Genomic DNA, 22173 nt, shown 5'->3' with positions numbered 1-22173 from the left:
CTGGTGTGTTCTTTTGATTGAATGTGAATGAACAAAATCAGTGCAGACACCCAGTGCAGATAATAAACTGCTTTCATTGCTTTCTTGCATGAAGTAATATCATAATCCAACAATAAATGTCCTGGCATTCTGTGTAGTCACTAGCTCAGGTTCAGTTGTGTCATCCTCATCACTTTCCTTATCTTCATGTTCCCCACTTTGGTGTTTTGATACGACTCATCCCCAAATCTTCAATTTCATTGTAACATTCAAGATGATTGTCAATACCATCAAACTCTGTGTAGTTCCCAACTTGCTGAAGTAGTGAAATGATTTCATTTTCACTCCTGGCTGTTTCTGGCATCTCCAACCCCGAATGCTTGAAAGCACAGTGAACTAAACAGATCAGAATTGTCTTGCTGCTTATTTCTTGCCAACTATCATTGACAAACTATACTATCTATAAAAGGTTAACCCTTGTATTCATTTCCTTGGCTGTTGAAGGAGGTGTCAGTAGGTTTTCTCCAAATGCTTCGAGCATGTGGTTCACCATATCCTTAGGCTGTACGTTTCAGAAAGCAAGTAATGCCTGTGTTAAAAAATACTTGGTTTTTCTCTAAGCTTCTTACTCCTCACTTTAAACTTAGGCCTTCAGACTTTAGATATCCTTGTTATAGTGAAAAATTTCCTACTAACCACCCTATCTAAGCCAACTAATTTTGTATACCTCTACTGGTCTTCCCTCAGTCTCCTTCACTCCAAAAATTTAAACCCAGCACATCAGGTCTTTCTTCATAATTGAAACATTCCATTTCAGGCAAAAGTTTGTAATCTTCCTCTGCACCTTTTTGAGTGCTTTCATGACATTCCTTTTCTGTGGTGATCAGAACTGCCCAGTTGCCGGCTCACCTAGTTTCTTCAGCGATTCTTAATATCTTGAAATAAGGAAGAGGAAAATAGAACACCATGCAAAAGAACAGGAAAAGAAATATTTAATATACAGGGAATGAGAGCAGATCAATTACTACTACTACTATGTCGACTCAGGTCTAGGGGGCCGGCATCGGGCACGATGACGGACTCTCCACTTCTCCTTCTCCCTCATCAGTGTCTTCAGTTCATCTACATTAGCCATGCCGCTGTCTTCTAGGAGCGTGTTGACCATAGTCTTAGGGCATCCAGGGATCATCCTCCCATGCTTGGGCTCCCATATGATGACTAGGCTGGCAGGTAGCTTGGGGTGGTGTAGACAGTACCCCGCTAGTTGCAGTCTTCTCGCCTCGATTTTAGTGGTGAGCATCGGTAGGTCATCATAGAGCTCAACGTTCATCATGTGCTGTTGCCAAATCATGTCAAGAGCCATCCGGAACATTCGTGTATAGCAACCATTCGTGATCAATATATGCAATATATGCTCTGATCAATTTTGAAGAGCAGAAATTTTTGCATTTCCTTTAATCAAAGTGGAAATTTTGGTGCTGTTGTCTGCTAATTCTAAAGCCACCCGACAGGAAACATACAGACTAGGCTTATGCCATGATTATGAAATAATTCACCACCTCTTTGAGAGCTTCCACTGGGCTTTGCCTGGAGCAGAGATTCCCTCAAACAAGGGGTCTCTGAAATCCTACATCTCACAGGACAAGAATTTCACTGCCTTAACGATACTGCCAGCACTGAACTAAGGACTATGGATTTACAGACAATAGAAAAAAGCTTGCCTGGTCTTACCTGTGCCTCCTCTCTGAAAATTTTAAGTTTCACACTCAGGTTACTTACTTCTTGCTGAACTTGTTATAATTCTGGCTCCAACTTCTCAATACCAAGTTCCACAATCAAAACAAATGATAACAAATGACTCAGCACGCTTAACCTCTGCCTATTCTCGTCGAAACCTGTTGAGCCAAAGCCTGACCACTCTAACACTGGCCCACTCCCACAATAGTTGCTCTCACATTGCCCGCTATGCTTACAGCTTGCTTCTTTTTATTGGCTCAAATAAAATTCACTCCTGGCGAGATTTGTTCTTTTCAAATGGCTGAGTGGTGAGGTTATGGAAATATTTAGAAATGAAAGCTGAAACAGTTGCAGAAAGGTGCATGGAGTAAATGTGAACAGCTCCATTCTTTACTGAAGTTTTTGAAGGAATCTTGACTTTTTTAGGGCTAAAATTTGAGCAGACAGGCAAAGAACAGAGAAATAAAGATTGCTCAGGAAGATGCCCCAGAAATGAAGGCTAGATTGGAAAGTCATTAGTCATATGTATATTACAAAATCACAAGTAGGTATATAAAAGGGAACAAATGCAAAAGTGTTCAGAGATACCTACATGTGTATGATAGCTTACAGAACTCATCTTACCAAACCAGATGTAAAGGCAATCTTCTATACATATTGAAGAACCAGATGGAGACAGAACCATAGAAACTGAAGCAAAATGAGTTTCCAGAAAAGACAACCCAGGGTCTGGGCACACCAGCTGCAGCAATACCTAAATCAGACAAAACAGTTTGACTTTGTGGTGATTACAAGGTGATATTTAACTAAGCAGTTGCTGCCAAATCTTATGGGCTGTCTATATGCAGATCTGTTGGGATCCTTCATATGACAGCATTTGAATGACAGTTGAATGTGGGTGTGAAAAGTTGAGAATATTTGATCATCAGTTTACATAATGCCCTTTATTCTTGCATAAAACTACTGTATGATATGAAATTTTCATTCCAATTTACAGTGGAAAGTTCACTGCAAAGTATGGATTAATAAATATTCAATTATTGTGCAAAAGCCACAAGGACTGAGATAGAACATTTTTGAATATTAGAATCGTTCAGGGAACATATGATGTGTTGCAAAACTCACAAAGCAGGTGTTCATTTGTCCAGAAATAAATTGCTTACACTTAGATAAACATAGAGGTAATCGATTGTCACTAGTTCAGGAAAGGGTAGAAACAGAAAAAATATTTGGCCAATCATATCAGCTCTGCTGTTTAGTAAGATCAGAGCTGGTCCTCCACCTCATCACTATTTTTTCTGTACCAACCTCATAATCCCTGATTTCCTTAATATCCAAAAATCTGCCAATATCAATTTTGAATGTCCAACTTCAAAGACAAGAAAATCTGAAAATATTGCAGAAGTCATACAAGTCCAAGATATGGTACAATATTATGGTATTCTTTTACCTGACCTTACAATTTTCTAGTACTATTATATCACTTTCTGACAAAAAGAGGAGTCTTGGTAAGGAACATCAAACAGCATTTGATTTACGTAAGAAGAGAAACAAGGAAAAGGAGCCTGTGTTAGTTTGCTACAATAGAACATGTTATAGTAGCAATTTTGTCTGCTGCTTGGATTTATGGAGGAGGAGCTGTCATATATGTTATGTAATGGATGATGTCAATTTGTGTCTGCATTAATGAAACGTGAGAAAAAAACAGATTAGGAACTGCCTTTGAAAAGTTTCATTGTGACATACCATTCATATTGGTCACAAAGCAAAACCTTTCACTGGCAATATTGGCCCTAAGCTGCATCACAAATGAGAGGTCGGTCAGTCTCTTCTCTCATATGATTTCTTGTTGGTATATAAATTGATATTAACGAGGCATTGCCATGTTCGTCATGGGAGAATTCAGGCAAACAGTGTGAAATTGTGACCTTACTGAAAATAGTAAAAGATGATTTTCCAAATAAACGATGCAAGAAAATCTATGAATAGATTAAACCTGTAAATAATATGCATGTTGAAAACACTCCATAAAGGATCTAAGTATGTTGGCTTTTGTTGCAAGAGGATTTGAATACAACTATGGAGTTTTCTTGTCCAGCTTTATAGAACCCTGATGAGACAATGTATTGAATAGTCTCATCAACCTATTCAGAAAGGATAATATATAAGATAGACTGCAACCAATATTTACTGATTTGATTCTTGAGATGTCTGGGGTTGCTGGGTGAGATGAGGGAAGGGGTTGGAGGAGGGTGATGATTGGGTATGGTTGACGTCCAAGGAGAGATTAAGTATACTGCTTCTCTACTCCCTTGTCTATACAAGAATTAGAGTGATCCTATTAAAAATACTCAATTCTAATGGGGCCTGTTACAGTACCTGTGGATTTGACGTTTCTCCTTGCTGATGGTCAAGAATTCAGATTTTAAAAGATGAATGGGAAGAAATCAAAGGGTGATAGCAGAGGATGAAGGTGAGGAAAATGGACAAATCCTACAGAACCTAATGGTCGGCATGTTAACCAATGTATAGTATTGGACTGGGTTCTGAATACTGTAAAATGCCAGCTAGAGGAAGTCATGATCAAATTATATAGGACATTGAAACACTGCTAATTCTGCAAAGCAGAATAAACCTGAAAGTGCTGGAAACATTTCGCAAGCCTGAATCTGTGGAGAGGAAAAGAGTGATAAAATTTTAGGTCAATAAACTTTCATCTGAATAAAAGACCATTGACTTGAAACACCAAAAAAAAAGTTCCTCAACACAGATGCTAGTTAACTTCCTGAATATTTCCTTTATTTCAAATGCTTGTCACTCATGACTTATGTAGACATTGGTAGAAGAGATTTATTTTTCATTAATGGCATAGTGAGGTACGTGTACAATGTCTCAGAATCTGCAAAGAAAGGTATGACCTAAATTTTAATGTACTTACCCCTGTTCTTATGTCTTTAACAGCCTCGGTCTCAGATCAGTACTGGACTATATGGTTTGGTTTTAACATCTTTTTTGATAAAAATGATAAATTTGAAAATTGACATTAGGTTAGATTAGATTCAACTTTATTTTCATTGTGCTGAGTACAGATACAAAGCCAATGAAATGCATTTAGCATCTGACCAGAAATGCAAAGAATAGTGTTATTTACAAAATAACTGCGAATAAAAAAGAGCTACAGCACACAAATATAAAAGTACTGAGGCAGTACAATACGGATGCAATACCGCTTAGCGCTGTGATGTGAGGTTCAGCAGTGTCACAGCCTCAGGGAAGAAGCTCTTCCTGTGCCTGCTGGTGTGGGAGCGGAGGCTCCTGTAGTGACTACTGGATGGGAGGAGAGTAAAAAGTCCATGGTTGGGGTGAGATGCATCCTGGATAATGCTTTTCATCCTGCCCAGGCAGGGTTTATGGTAGATGTTCTCAATGGTGGGCAATTGGGTGCCGATAATCCACTGGGCAGATGTCACCACACGCTGGAGTGCTTTGCGGTCCGATACAGGACAATTGTCATGCTACACTGAGATGCAGTTGGTGAGTATGCTCTCAATGGAACAGCAGTAAAAGTCCATCAGTATCCTGGGACAGAGGTGAGCTTTCTTCATGCTCCGCAGGAACCTTTTTGATCAGGATGGAGGAGTTCAGGGACCAGGTGAGATCCTCGGAAATATGGACACCAAGGAGTTTGAAGCTTGATACACGCTCCACTACAGTTCCGTTGATGTAGATGGGGACGTGAGTGTGACTCCTGGCATGCTTGAAGTCCACAATGATCTCCTTGGTCTTCTGGGTGTTAAGGGCCAGATTGTTGTCGGCACACCACGCGGCCAGGTGCTGGACCTCATCCCTGTAGGCCGTCTCTTCATCCCCTCTCACGTGCTGACTCATAAAGCCTCTCACACACACTTTGACCCCCAGACTCCTTCTATAAACAGTGTAATATTATTTGAGGAAAAAATAGTCAATACATAATACAGGAAGCTTGACTATGACACCAGACATTGATTGATGGTTGTAGAACTAGGCATGCCTTGTCTATCTTTAGAAGATTAGGATTAGGGTGAGAAACTGAAGTTAAAAATAAAATCTCAATTTAAAATACATTAGACAATCCTGTTGTGTACATACGTCTATTGATGCTTCTGGACACATCTTCAGTGATGTTCCTGGAATCATCAGGTGTTTCGGGTCTTTCAACATCATACAACCTCCTCCAGGTGACCCAGCCGGGGCTGATCAGACCCCAGCTTGTGTCCAGATGGCTAGCTACTTATGACTCCATGGCTCCCCTCTTTCGAGCCACAGCCATCTAGAGGCCCTCTCTGTTGCATCGGTGGTACTGCGGATGGCTCTCCTCTTCCTGTCTCCCTCGATGCCCAAAACGCTGAAGGCTCTAACTAAAGAATGGGCTACGAATCCCCTACAACCAACCTCCACTGGGAGACACCTCGCTCTCCATCCAGCCTGCTGACAGTTGCTGACTAGTCCTGCGTACTTGGAGAGCTTCCTTTCAAAGGCCTCCTCCAAGCTATTTTCCCATGGGACTGTCAGCTCCAGCAGCACCACTTGCTTAGTCGACTCAGACACTAGGACAATGTCTGGTCGCAGGGTGGTCGCTGCGATATGATTGGGGAACTTCAGCTGCCCTTCGAGGTCCACCAACAGCTGCCAGTCCCTTGCAGAGGTCAGAATGCCTGCTGATGTTCTTTTGGCAGGTATTGGCTGCTCCCCAGCTCTGACAAAGGCAATGGTCTGCTTGGAGGGTCGGGACCACTTCATCCACTCAACTCCTGCGCTCCTGTTCTCTTGGAATGGAAGAGATTTACCTGCTGGGGGCAGTAGCTAAATCCCTGGGTATGAGTTGCCCCGATCTTGTCAATGCATTCATTTAATGGGTATAATATGGTGGCAAGTATGCAGTTCTATCTTTTTGACAGCAGAACAGTGGAATTGAATACATCCTGTGACAACATATTCAAAAGGTGAAGTTAGCTACCAATCTCAAGATATTAATCTTATGTTAAACCTCCTGGTTTACTGCAGGTGCTTAATGATATTTCATATGTTTTAGGTTGTGATATTTCTGTTTTGGGCAATAGGAATGTCAGTGGTAAACACCATATCAATATGTCTGATGGTGTAAGAGACCACAGTTTTGAATCACTCTTGGTTTAGTCCCTTCCCGCTTACATCTGCGACAATTCACATGCTCGCAATCTTCTCAACAGCTTTCAATTCCTTGGCCCTGACTCTCTCGTTTTCATCATGGATATCCAATCCCAATACAATTATATCCCTCATCAAGATGGCCTTAAAGCTCTCCACTTTTTTCCCAACAAATGACCCAACTAGTTGCCCTCCACTGCCAACCTCTTCTGTCTTGCAGAACTGGTCCTCACCCTCAACAATTTCCCCTTCAACTCCTCCCACTTTCTCCAAATTTAAGAGGTGCCAGAGCACCCAAATGGGCCCCGGCTACGCTTGCATTTTTGCTGGCTAAGTAGAACAGTCCATGTTCCAAGCCTTCCCTGGTAATGCTCCCAAACTGTTCTGGCACTACATTGACGACTGCATTGGTGCTGCTTCATGCACCCATGCTGAGCTTGATAGTTTCATCAGCTTTGCCTCCAACTTCCACCATTTGCATAAGACTTTTGCACAGTACTGTATTCACATTCCTGTTCTGACATGTCAGTCTATGGACTGCTCTTTGCAATTATGAGGCCACTCTCAGGATGAAGGAGCAGCATCTCCTTTTTGATCTAGGTAGCACTGAACCTGATGGCTTTAAAATTGATTTCTCCTTCAAATAATTTTTTTCCTCTCCCTTCCCTCTTCTTTTATTCACTATTCTGGCCTCTTACCTCTTCTCCTCACCTGCCTATTACCTCCTCCTGGTGAACCTCCTTCTTCCCTTTCTCCTTTCCTTCTTTTCCAACCTTTCCCACCCACCTGACTTCACCTATCACCTTCTAGCTAATCCCCCTTCCTCTCCTCCCACCTTCTTATTCTGGCACCTTCCCCCTTTCTTTCCAGTCCTGAAGAAGGGTCTTGGCCCAAAACATTGATTATTTAGTCACTTTCACAGATGCTGCCTGACCTGCTGAATTCTTCCATCATTTTGTGTGTGTCGCTCTGGAACATTAGTATTTTTAGTGATCCAGTGGCCAAAACTGAATGTGGTACTCAGACATAGTGTAAGTGGAGGTCTGTATTACTGTGGCATAAATTCCATCTCATTAGCCTTTCCAATTAGTTTGTATCCACCAATGACCTTTTAGTCCACTTCTATGCACATTGCTCCAAATCACTCTGTACTTCCATAGCATCTGTCCTCTCACCATTTCAAATCTAATCTGAACTATTATTTTTAAGACTATAAAATTACATCAAAGGCTTAATTGTCCCATGGGCAGCTGACTTCTACATTTCAGACTCTGACCTCCGAGTGGTATGCTCTCCAAAATGGGAAAGGACAAGCATAAGGAGAAGAGGATAGGGGAACTGCTTGTCCTTAGACCATTAGTTCTAGGAGCAGAATTAGGCCATGTGGTCCATCAAGCATGCTCCACTATTCTATCATGGTTGATTTGTTATCCTTCTCAACTCAATTCCATTTAGAAAATAATGTATGCCTTTATTTCTTCTACCAAAATACTTGACCATACACTTTCCTACACTCTATTCCATCTGCCACTTCTTTGCCCATTCCCCTAATCTAAGTCTTCATTATTACCTGCTCCTCCATTTATCTTCATATTGTCCATAATATTGATCTCAACATCATTGTTAGATTTGTGTTACTGGGAACCTGGTTGTCCATGAATTACACACATGAGAGACAGAGAGTTGAGAAGTAACTATGCTGCTGTTAATTTTGCTTATAAGTCATCCACCCAGAAAGCCCTCTCACATTATGTTTAGTATGTAACACACAGGGAAGCCTGACAGCAACTCGTAAGAGCCAAGATATACATGAATACATACATAACATAACCATCCCCTTTATTTTTAAAGTTTCTCCCCTTTCCCCTAGACAGACTAGCTGCTGACCTATTAATATTCAATGGAGTAATCATCAAATTCAACCAATAACAAAAAACTTCTTATTTCTAAACTAGGGAAAGAGGGTAGACTGCCTCTATTACCAGACATACTGTAACCCTGGGGATTATTCTGTCCCATATGCTGAGGGTTAGTCATTAAAGTAGAGATTTAATCTGTCTGGAGGCTGTCTGCTCCTGTAAGGGTACCAATGACCTGGGAATGATGACAAAGTCATTTGCTCTCTTGGTGGTGTATGTATAGATCTTGGCTTGGGTACTGCATTGTCAGTAGCAGGCACCTCAGGAAGCATTGGTGATGGAGGAGCACTGGTTCTGTCATTTGATCTTACCAGAGCTTCTGCAGTCTCTGTCTCAGAATCCTGTCCCATTTCTACAACTGGTTCTAGATTGGTCAGTTTGTGTTGCGCAGCTGATCAACATGTCTTCTCCAGATGCTGTGGTTGCTAGTTTTCACTGTGTACGTCACAGGACCAGCTTGTGCCACCACTGTCGCAGGGATCGATTATGTTCCAGATAAGTTGCCCCAGGCAAGTAATCACTCTCCTACTGTCAAACATCTGCTTTGGCACATCTCTCTGCTTGGGTATTCTGTTCATTTAGCACAAACTGTTTTGTATTTGGTGGGTAGGTCAAGCTGAGCGCAAAGCTGCTGATGGAACGTAGCTCCTCAGTGCATTTTCAGATGTAGCACTCTTCAAGATGGCAACCTCGGTCCATTTGCTGTGTGTGTCCGCTACTTGCAAGAACTTGAGGCCTTCTACAGGTTCTGCAAAGTCAATGTGAATCCTCTGCCATTATTCTTCAGGCCATTCCTATGGACGCAAGTTCAGGAACATTCCTCACTCGTTGACAATATGGGAATGCTTTGGCCTTCTCTTTGATGGTTACATCCAGTCCTGGCCACCAGAAGAAACTGCAAGTGTTTTCCTTCTTGCACACCACACCTGTGGAGGATCAGAAAGATCTTGGGTCTGAGTCTATAGGTCACTCATAGCTGCTGCGCAGGCTGACTCTGTGGCAAAGAAGGCATACGGTGCATTGGCCTTCATTAACTGCGGGATTGAGTTCAAGAGCTGAAAGGTAATGTTACAGCTCTGTAGGACCCTGGTCAGATCCCACTTGGAGTACTGTGCTCAGTTCTGGTTGCCTCACTACAGGAAGGATGTGGAAACTATAGAAAGGGTGCAGAAGAAATTTGCAAGGATGTTACCTGGATTCGGGAGCATGCCTTGTGGGAATAGGTTGAGTGAACTTGGCCTTTTCTCCTTGGAGTGACAGAGGATGAGAGGTGACCTGATAGAGGGGTATAAGATGGTGAAAGGCATTGATTGTGTGGATAGTCAGAGGCTTTTTCCCAGGGCTGAAATGGCTGCCACAAGAGGGCACAGGTTTAAGGTGCTTGGAAGTAGGTACAGAGGAGATCACGTGGCCCAAATATTTATTTGAAGGTCGAAAGAACTCACACTTGTCCATTCCTTGAGTTTTTGTAGTGCAGCATCCAAGCTTTGTAGGTGCTCACATTCGTTTTCCCAGGAATGAGTAAGTCATCCAAAGATCATTGCACCCCTGCCAGCCCACTCAGGATTTGGGCCTTTGCTCACTGAAAAAGTGCAGGAGCCAAGGTGATGTCAAACAGAAGCTTTTAGTATCTGAACCTTCCTTTGTGAGTCACTATGGTCCTGTGACCTTGGCTCCATATGCATCTGCAAGTTCACCTGACACAAGTAAATCTTGTTAAGTACCTGTTCTCTGGCCAATCCTCCAAAAAGAACATAAATAAGGGGAAGAGAATATTGATTAGCTGTAAGAATTGAGTTAATGATTACCTTGAAGTCTCCAGAAAGCCTTAAAAACCCATCCCTTTTTAGAATGCGAACCACGAGAGTTACCCATGTATATACACACACACTGGTTCCAATATGTTACTCTGGATCAGTCTTTCAAATTCAGCCTCTACCTTGTGTTTGAGGCTGTATGGAATAGATCTTGCATTCAGGCATTTGTGTGCTGTGTCAGGATTAACAGCCAGCTTAACAGCAATTTCTTTCATACTCTAACAAGAGAAAATCTGCAGATGCTGGAAATCCAAGCAACGTACACAAAATGCTGGCCAGGCAGATACTGTGGTTGAGGAGATAGAAAGAAGGATCAGCCATGATTGAATGGTGGAGCAGACTTGATGGGCCAGATGGCCTAATTCTGCGCCTATGTCTTATGGTCTTATAGTCTTACGTTATGCTCTCAGCACCTTCTTTCAGCCATCTCTCATCGCAGTGATGCCCACAACACCATATTTGCCAATCTCTAACTGTGCTACAAGATCATCTACCTTATTCTGTATACTACGTGTCTTCAGATATAACGACTTCAGTCCTTCTATCATCACCCTTTGACTAAAGGCCTAATTCTGCTCCTGTATCTCATCGTCTTTTCAATTTTGTTCCATGTTGCAAGAATATAAATTCTTATCCGTTTTTAAACGTTTTGTCTTTTTGTTTATCCTGGTGACTTTCATAACCTTTCCTAATCTCTCATTCCCTTCTAATTTATCGTCACTTTTCCAAACTGTTAAACTTATTATTTAGTTTAAAGACACACTTCAATCATTGACTGAAAGTTTTTCGACTCATCTGCCTGTCATTCCTCACGACCTCACTACATACTGCATTTACTTGTATATAAACTGCCCCATCCACTGCCCAATTCTCCAGTTCCCATTCCCCTGCCAAATTACTATAAGCATTCTCCAACAGCTCTAGCAAGCCTGCCTGAAGGAATATTAGTCCCCCTGGAATTCAGGTGTAATCCAGCCTTTTTATACAATTCATACCTTCCCCAAAAGAGTTCTGAAATATGAAACTCTGTTCCTGCATCAGCCACAAGTTCATCTATCTAATCATCCTATACTTCTACTCACTGGCAGTTGGCACAGGTGAAATTGCTACCCATGGTGTTGTAAGTCTTGATTTCTGAGATAACAATGAAAATTGTCATTTGAAATGAAAATCTTCAGCGTGGAACTTCATTGCACCAATTATCGATTTACTTATGCTCCTTGTTGGACAAATTGAATATAAAGCAGTTTTAATGTCAGGATATATATTTTCTAGGATATGCTTAGTATTTTCTTACTACCTTAACACAGAGAGAATACAAATTATGCCTAAATAAAAGCAATTACTCTTTGATTTAGCTCATTAGCATTCCCAAACCCTTGTTGATCAATGTTTAAAAGTGTTTTAACCATCTCAAAAATGTATGATGCAAATTTTGCAATGGACATTTAATATAGAGAACCTAATCATATTGCAAAACTAAGTTAAATTAAGTAAAATTCCTGCCAAGTGAAATATGTAGAAGTCTAATATTACAATATTTCATTTTGACCTTTTATCAAGTAGAATTTATTTTACCTATTGTTTCAAATGGTTTTGGAAAAAAATATGAAGTACGAGAATAAAAAAAAACATGATTACAGTCAACATTCTGAGTTAAGATTTAACTTCTTTTCCACTTTATTATCGGAATTGTAAACTTGGAAATTCTAAATGTCAATAATTCTGTTCCATTAAAATTTGAATTTTAGTCTGAAGGAATATATCCTTCCTCAGGACTCAGGTCTTGGCTGAAAATGTCAACTGTTCATTCTTTTCCATAGATGCTTCCTGGCCAGCTGAGTTCCTCCAGCACTTTATATATGTTGCTTTGGATTTCCAGCATCTGCAGATTTTCTTGTGTTTGTTTCATCATGTATCTGTTTTACATTTTCCCCATCTCACATTCCGTGTATGTCCTCCAGGATTTGGCATTTCTACCCCGTGAAAAAGCTGTGGTCCACCACAGCTACACTGCTTATGATTTTATAAACTTTTATCAGGTCTGCCCTCATTCTCGAATGTCCAGAATAAACAATCCAGACGTGTTCAATCTCTCCTTATAGCTCATGCTCTCTAATCTAAGCAGCATTCTGATAAAACCTCTTCTGCACCTTTGGTTTCCTCTAATGTGGCAACCAGGTTTGCACACTATTCTCCAAGTGTAGCCTAACCAAAGGTTTTTTTATGTAACTACTAATGAAGGCAAGTATGCCATATACATTTATTTTCTGTATACTTGCATGGCCACTCTCAGGAAGTTATGGACTTGGACCCCAAGATATCTCTGTATATTAATGCTATTAAAAGTCTCTGTTGACCTCCCAGAGTACAAACCTCATACTTGCCCAGAAACTGCACATTGAGTGCAGATGAGTGAGGACTCAATTCAAATTCAATCAGGTGCTTTGAAGTGTCGTCTAGTACTAAGAATGAGAAATTTTAAGTGTTATCATATCACTGGATTCTCATTCTAATCCATATTTAAAGGTACACTGATTTTCCATGGTATTTTTTCACCATCTTTATATCTCCCTAAACATACATTCTAATTGACCTTTGCATTCTCTTGAAATGTGAACGTTTATCTTTTATTTAGGTAAATGTGAGTTATTAAGGGTCAGGAAAATAATAAAGTGAACAACTTAGAAAGCAACACACACAAAATGCTGGTGGAACACAGCAGGCCAGACAACATCGATAGGAAGAAGCACAGTCGACGTTTCAGACCGAGACCCTTCATCAGGACTAACTGAAAGAAGAGATAGTAAGAGATTTGAAAGTGGGAGCGGGAGGGGGAGCTCTGAAATGATAGGAGAAGACAAGAGGGGGAGGGATAGAGCTAAGAGCTGGAAAGTTGATTGGCAAAAGGGATACGAGGCTAGAGAAGGGAGAGGATCATGGGACGGGAGGCCTAGTGAGAAAGAAAGGGGGAGGGGAGTGCCCGAGGAAGATGGAGAGCAGGCAAGGTGTAATTTTGAGAGGGACAGAGAGAGAAAAAAAGAGAGGGAGAAAAAAAAGGAAAAAATAAAAAAATAAAAAAATAAATAAGGCATGGGGTAAGGACAGGAGGAGGGGCATTAACGGAAGTTAGAGAAGTCAATGTTCATGCCATCAGGTTCGAGGTTACCCAGACGGAATATAAGGTGGTGTTCCTCCAATCTGAGTGTGGCTTCCTTTGACAGTAGAGGAGGCCGTGGATAGACATGTCGGAATGGGAATGGGACGTGAAATTAAAATGTGTGGCCACTTGAAGATCCTGCTTTCTCTGGCGGACAGAGCGTAGGTGTTCAACGAAATGGTCTCCCAGTCTGCGTCGGGTCTCGTCAATATATAGAAGGCCGCACCGGGAGCACTGGACGCAGTATATCACCCCAGCCGACTCACAGGTGAAGTGTGACTTCACCTGGAAGGACTGTCTGGGGCCCTGAATGGTGGTAAGGGATGAAGTGTAAGGGCATGTGTAGCACTTGCTCCACTTACAAGGATAAGTGCCGGGAGGGAGATCGGTGGGAAGGGATGGGGGCGAAGAATGGACAAGTGAGTCGCGTAGGGAGTGATCCCTGCAGAAAGCAGAAAGCGGGGGGAGGGAAAGATGTGCTTAGTGGTGGAATCCCGTTGGAGATGGCGGAAGTTACGGAGAATTATACGTTGGACCCGGAGGCTGGTGGGGTGGTAGGTGAGGACAAGGGGAACTCTATTCCTAGTGGGGTGGCGGGAGGATGGAGTGAGAACAGATGTTCGTGAAATGGGAGAGATGCGTTTGAGGGCAGAGTTGATAGACCTACATAACTTTAGGATGTCTCCAGATGCTACACAACCAATGGAAGTTTTTTGAAGTGTAGCCTCTGTTGCAATTATTTGCACAGCATAGCTCCACAAAGTGTAAAAGGATAAATGTGCAGTTAAGTATTAAAGGGGAACTGGAGAGCATGTGAGAGTCCTTGGTAGCATGGCGAAAACCCTACAAGGCCGAGTCCTGCAGATAGAAACCATAGAAACCATAGAAACTACAGCACAGAAACAGGCCCTTTGGCCCTTCTTGGCTGTGCCGAACCATTTTCTGCCTAGTCCCACTGACCTGCACGCGGACCATATCCCTCCATACACCTCCCATCCATGTATCTGTCCAATTTATTCTTAAATGTTAAAAAAGAACCCGCATTTACCACTTCATCTGGCAGCTCATTCCATACTCCCACCACTCTCTGTGTGAAGAAGCCCCCCCTCATGTTCCCTTTAAACTTTTCCCCCCTCACCCTTAACCCATGTCCTCTGGTTTTTTTCTCCCCTTGCCTCAGTGGAAAAGGCCTGCTTGCATTCACTCTATCTATACCCATCGTAATTTTATATACCTCTATCAAATCTCCCCTCATTCTTCTACGCTCCAGGGAATAAAGTCCCAACCTATTCAACCTTTCTCTGTAACTGAGTTTCTCAAGTCCCGGCAACATCTTTGTAAACCTTCTCTGCACTCTTTCAACCTTATTAATATCCTTCTTGTAATTTGGTGACCAAAACTAAACACAATACTCCAGATTCAGCCTCACCAATGCCTTATACAACCTCATCATAACATCCCAGCTCTTATACTCAATACTTTGATTAATAAAGCCCAATGTACCAAAAGCTCTCTTTACGACCCTATCTACCTGTGATGCCACTTTTACGGAATTTTGTATCTGTATTCCCAGATCCCTCTGTTCCACTGCACTCCTCAGTGCCTTACCATTAACCCTGTATGTTCTACCTTGGTTTGTCCTTCCAACGTGCAATACCTCACACTTGTCTGTATTAAACTCCTTCTGCCATTTTTCAGCCCATTTTTCCAGCTGGTCCAAGTCCCTCTGCAGGCTCTGAAAACCTTCCTCACTGTCTACTACATCTCCAATCTTTGTATCATCAGCAAATTTGCTGATCCAATTTACCACATTATCATCCAGATCATTGATATAGATGACAAATAACAATGGACCCAGCACTGATTCCTGTGGCACACCACTAGTCACAGGCCTCCACTCGGAGAAGCAATTCTCTACTACCACTCTTTGGCTTCTTCCATTGAGCCAATGTCTAATCCAATTTACCACCTCTCCATGTATACCAAGCAACTGAATTTTCCTAACTAACCTCCCATGCGGGACCTTGTCAAAGGCCTTACTGAAGTCCATGTAGACAATATCCACTGCCTTCCCTTCATCCACTTTCCTGGTAACCTCTTCGAAAAACTCCAATAGATTAGTCAAACATGACCTACCACGCACAAAGCCATGTTGACTCTCCCTAATAAGTCCCTGTCTATCTAAATGCTTGTAGATTCTGTCTCTTAGTACTCCCTCCAATAACTTACCTACTACCGACGTTAAACTTACCGGCCTATAATTTCCCGGATTACTTTTCGATCCTTTTTTAAACAACGGAACAACATGAGCCACTCTCCAATCCTCCAGCACCTCACCTGTAGACAGCGACATTTTAAATATTTCTGCCAGGGCCCCTGCAATTTCAACACTAGTCTCCTTCAAGGTCTGAGGGAACACCCTGTCAGGTCCCGGGGATTTATCCACTTTAATTTTCCTCAAGACAGCAAGGACCTCCTCCTTTTCGATCTGTACAGTTTCCATGATCTTCCTTAATTCCATAGACTTCATGCCAGTTTCCTTAGTAAATACAGGCGCAAAAAACCTATTTAAGATCTCCCCCATTTCCTTTGGTTCCACACATAGCCGACCACTCTGATCTTCAAGGGGACCAATTTTATCCCTTACAGATCTGAAATACTCTGTTGTAGATTCCAGGCTGATGTTAGCTAGTTGAAGGTTATGGCTGAAATTGGAATTAGAATTGGTTTATTGTCTCCTGTACCGAGATACAGTGAAATGTTTGTCTTGCATATTGTTCATACAGATCAGATCTTGAGGCAGTATAAGGTAAAAGAGTAACAATGCAAAGTAAAGCTTAATAGCTACAGAGAAAGTGCAGTTCATGTAAGCAATAAGGTGTAAGATCATAAAGTAGATTAAGGTCAAGATTCCATATTATTGAACTAAGATATTACTAGTATTATCAAAATAGCAGGGTCAAAATAGTTCTTGAGCCTGTTAGTGGCTGCTTTCAGACTTTTATATCTTTTGCTTAATGGAAGAGGGGAGAAGAGAGAATCTCTGGGGTGTGTGGGGTCTTTGATTATGCTGACTACTTTACTGAGGCTATGAGAAGTATAGGCAAAGTCCACAGAGAGACACTCATTTCCATGATGTGCACAGCGTGTTCACAATTCTGCAGTTTCTTGTGATTACGCGTAGAGTTGGTGGTCAGTGATTTGAGAAGGGAGTTGAGGAGAATCATACAAAATCTTGTAAAGGTAATATACAAAAACTTAATCTTTTTCAAAAGATAAGCTTAGTGAACGTTGAGAATGAACCAGGGAGATGACTACAGAGCAAGATCAGAGGAAACATGTACAAGATTCCTCTCAAAGCAGGTCAACCATTAAATAATATGAACTAATATATCCATCCATGTTTCCATCCCTATCCACTTGTCCCTTAATTCTCCTCTGTATCCATGCATCAATCAATGTCTGTCCTGTAGAGACTCCCCAGATCAGGATGCATATGGATTACAATCACCCAACTAATGGACATATATTTGAATGTGTGTGATATATGAGCAGGATATATTTGAATGTGTGTGTTGGCGTGTGGCCAAGTGGTTAAGGTATTCGTCTAGTGATTTGAAGGTCGCTAGTTTGAGCCTTGGCTGAGGCAGCGTGTGAGTCCTTGAGCAAGGCACTTAACCACACATTGCTCTGTGACGACACCGGTGCCAAGTTGTATGGGTCCTAATGCCCTTCCCTTGGACAACATTGGTGGTGTGGAGAGGGGAGACTTGCAGCATGTGCAGCTGCTGGTCTTCCACACAATCTTGCCCAGGCCTGCTCCCTGGAAACTTTCCAATGCGCAAATCCATGGTTTCATGAGACTAACGGATGCCTATATTTGAATGTGCTCCCTTAGTATTATTAAATTCAGAAGTCTGACAAATGAACAACATCCATAATGGCCATTCTGAGCTTCAAGTTACAATTTCAAACATCCTTCCTGCATCACTGTGAGTGACCTGTTCATTCCTGATCTTCTCTATTGCCAGGATGAAGCCCAACGCAAGCTTGTGGAGCAACAACTTATATTTTTTCTCGGTAGTCTACAATCTAATGGGATGGATATTGAGTTTTCCAGTTTTAGGTAAACCTCAGCCCTTTGTTTGTTCCCTCTTCCCCATCCCCTTTACTCTCCTTCTAAGGGTGTCAAAGGTTAGGGGAGAAGGCAGGAGAATGGGGTTGAGCGGGATAATAAGATCAGCCAAGGTGGAATAGTGGAGCACACTCAGTAGTCTGAATGGCCTAATTCTGCTCCTATGTCTTATGCTCTTATTGTCTCTTCCTCCCCTGATTCACCAGTTTCCTCATTTTTGTCCCCTTTCCCACATTTCCCCAGCCACCTTTCACCCATCTTAGTCCCCTTCTGCCTCCTGACTACACTCACCCATTTCACCCACTCCCCCTTTAGCTCCAGCCGTTGTTCACCTCTCCCTTCTCTGATGGTTCCCATTCTAACTTCCTTTACTTATTCTTAATCAGCTCTAGTAGTGCTGCCTTCCTGCCTATCTCCTTCCTGAAGCTCTCTCTCATCTTCACACTCACCACCCTGACATTTCTCCATCTGTTTTCTTTTCTTTATCCTCTCACTTTGTCTGACTCCCATTATCATTCACCTGCCGGTCTCCCAACTCCAGTCCCGCTCACCTCCCTAGCTAGCACTACCTGCCTGTCGTCTTCCACCTCCCCTCAGTCAACCAATTGCCTCAGAATCTTTTCTTGACACTTCCCTTCTCCTGTCTATACTGATCATCTTACCTCTCCGTGCTCAGTTGTGACGAAGGGTTTCAACCCAAAACATTGACAATTATTTTCCTCCCACAAATGCTGCTTGAGTTACTCTAGTAGATAGTTGCTTCAGATTCCAGCATCCTGTGTCTTGGACTTACATTGTGTTCTGACAAATGACAGAACTAGTTACTTCATTGTTCTTCCTTATCAGACTTTAAGTGCTTTTGGTGCCATTACTTTCCAACTTACAGATAAAGTTGTCGTATTGACATCTGTATCTATGCGGAATCCATTTGTTACTTAGGACAACTTGTACTCTCAACTCTCTAAGTGATTATAATTGTTCTACTTATTATCTCAAGGCACACAGTTCTTTAGCTTGTGCTGTTTCCAATCACAGTGCTGTGCAGGAAATTTTAAGCCTAAGCACTTAAATTCTACTCTATGAGGTCGGCTGACTGCTTTGCATTTCTGTGTCAGCAAATACTCCAGGTCTGAAGCTTTGAAATAAATTATAAGATATTACCTTTTCCTGAAAACAAATTCCTACCACATTATTTCAAGGATATAGAGTTCATCTACTTTGTAAATGATTCATAAGTATTGAAAATGACAGCTGTTTTTCAGGTTTAAAACATTATTCAGATCCAATAACTTTCATGCAAAAAGTCGAATATCAAATTCAGAATCAAAACTGAAAGTACTTCCCATATATTCAGCTGATCCATAGTATGAAAAATATAGCATTTTGTTAGGAGACCAAAATGATGTAAATCGCCCAAGGCTAAGAGGAGACAAAAGGGTGTACAGGAACAAGGCAAAAATACAAGGTAACAAGTTTAATAATTTGTTAGCCTATTTTTTTAAAAAAAGAGTCAAGAAAGTATATGATAATTTGCAGAGGACACTCGAGTCAGATGGCAAGAAAGCATTACAAATTCAGATTTTGTCTTCATTTGAGATATGCTTTGTTCAGAATCTATTTACAATAGAGCTACAAATTAAAACTTGTTTCAAATGACAGACCACTCATGACCTATGCTGCAAATAATTCAGCTTTCCTCCAGGTCAGCTTTCAGAACTTACTGTCTAATTAAGCCTGGAGATGACGGGAATGGATTCTGAATGAACTATGAGTACTTTCTTCAAACTTACTGCTGCAGCACAATCCTTGTAGCCACAGCCACTTTTCACAGGGCCTGGTGGTGAAGCTGCACTTTGTGTTGTTGACTTTTTTTAGGCACTTTGAGGGCTCCATTACTGTGCAGCCAGATTCTGCTCAAATTACATCTGCAAGTTTGCAGATGACACCTCTGTAGTGAGCTGAATTGCTAATAATGATGAGTTTGAGTACAGGAAGAGAAAGGGAGCTGAGTGGAATGGTGTCATGATAATAAGCTCCACCTCAATGTTTGTAACATAGAAAAGCTTGTCATTAACTTCAGAAAAAGGGGCAGTGCAGAAGTTCCTGTTTGCATCAATGGTGCTGAGCTTGAGAGGTTTAAGAACTTCAAGTTCCCAAGAGTGAACATCACCAATAGACTCTCCTGGTCCAACCACACTGATGTCGCAGCAAAGGAAAAGCACCAGGGCCTCAACTTCCCAGGAGGCTAAAAAAAATCCTATTTGACACTCACCAATCTTTAGAGATGTATCACGGTTTGGGTGTGGCAACAGCTCTGCCCAAGATTGCAAGAAACTGCTGAGAGTTGTGGACACAGCTCAGCATATCAGAGAAACCAGCCTCCCCTCCATGGACTGCATCTACTCTTCTCGCTGCCTCAGTAAAGCGGTAATCACAATCAAAGACTCCAGACTTGCTGGATATTCTCTGTTCTCCCCTTACCATCAAGCAGAATATGCAAAAGCCCAAAAAAACATGTTCTCCATTCAAATTTACCATGGACCTATATCCTCTGTATCCTTTGACAACCTCCTTGCTATCCACAGCACTGGTCATGTTCATGTCACTCACAAATTTACTAATCAGACTACCAACATGGAAAGGTGCAGGAACAAAATCGTTGTCATTGTGGGAGACTTTAATTTTCCCAGTATAGATTGTAACTTCCCTAATACAGGAGATAAAGGTTGGGCAGGAAGAGGTTTTTGAATCAGTATCCGGAGAATCCAACTAGAGGTGCAAACATACTGGACTAGCTTGTGAAATCACGGACGTGGACAGCAGAGAAATGGGGCCCTCATGATATATGACTGTGATGCCAATCTATGCCAATGCCATTTACATAGGGCTACGTTCCTCTACATTCTTTCTATCTAAGCACCCATCTAAATGCCTTTAAAATATTGTAGATGTATCTGCATCCATTCTCTCCTCTGGTAATGTGTTCTAGATAATTACCACTATCTGTATAAAAAATGCATCTTTCAAATATGCTTCAAATCTCTCCCTTCTAACCTTAAACCTTTCTCCTCTACTTCGACCCTGGGGAAAGAAAAAAGATTCTTGCAATCTATCCTGTCAATGCCCTTCATAAATTTAATCCTCCGCTCCCTGCGTTCTTATGAGAATAAAAGTAGCCTATTCAATCTGTACGAAAAACAACTGACTTTTCCAGGAAATATCCTGGTGGATGTCTTCTGCATTCTTTGTGTTGCCACTGTATCCTTCCTGCAGTGTGGTCACCAAAAAAGTACACAATATTTCAAGTGCAGTATAACTGAAGTACAACTACAACATGATGTCTCAACTCTTATACTCAATGCTTTGGCCAATTAGCAAACATTCCAAATGCCTTTTTCACTATCCTGTCTACCTGTGTCTCCACTTTCAGCAATCCTTCAAGCTACCTACGTTTACTTTATATATCTTTCCATAATATGAGTTCTCAAGTGCATTACTGCAAACTTGTTTGGATTAAATTCCACCTGCCACTGCTCCATCCACTTTTTTAGATGATCTACTGTATGTATCCTTAGAGAAACTTCTTCGTAATCTACAATGTCATCAATTCAAAGATTTAAAGTACATTTATTGTCGAAGTTTGTACAAATTATACAACCTTGAGATTTGTGTCATTTTCAAACTTGCTAATTAAATCACCTACATCCAAATTATATGTATAACGAATAACTCAGATTCTAGCACTAAACCCTGAGATTCACCACTTACTACAGACTTCCAGTTTGAAAAACAGTCTACTTTTTGTCTCCTATCATCCAGCCAGTTTTGGATCCAGTTTACCAACATATCTTGAATCTTTACTTTACTTTATTGTCGCCAAACAATTGGTACTAGAACGTACAATCATTACAGCGATATTTGATTCTGCGCTTCACACTCCTTGGATTACAAATATTAAATATTAAAGATATTAAAAATAGTTAAAATTAGTAAATATTAAAAATTTAAATTATAAATCATAAATAGAAAATAGAAACATGGGAAGTAAGGTAGTGCAAAAAAACCGAGAGGCAGGTCCAGATATTTGAAGGGTACGGCCCAGATCTGGGTCAGGATCCGTTCAGCAGTCTTATCACAGTTGGAAAGAAGCTGTTCCTAAATCTCGCCGTACGAGTCTTCAAGCTCCTGGACCTTCTCCCGGAGGGAAGAGGGTTGAAAAGTCTGTTGGCTGGGTGGGTCGTGTCCTTGATTATCCTGGCA

Source organism: Mobula hypostoma, chromosome 2 (assembly GCF_963921235.1).
Source record: "Mobula hypostoma chromosome 2, sMobHyp1.1, whole genome shotgun sequence".
Lineage (NCBI taxonomy): Eukaryota > Metazoa > Chordata > Chondrichthyes > Myliobatiformes > Myliobatidae > Mobula > Mobula hypostoma.
Note: the sequence above shows the minus strand (reverse complement) of the source record.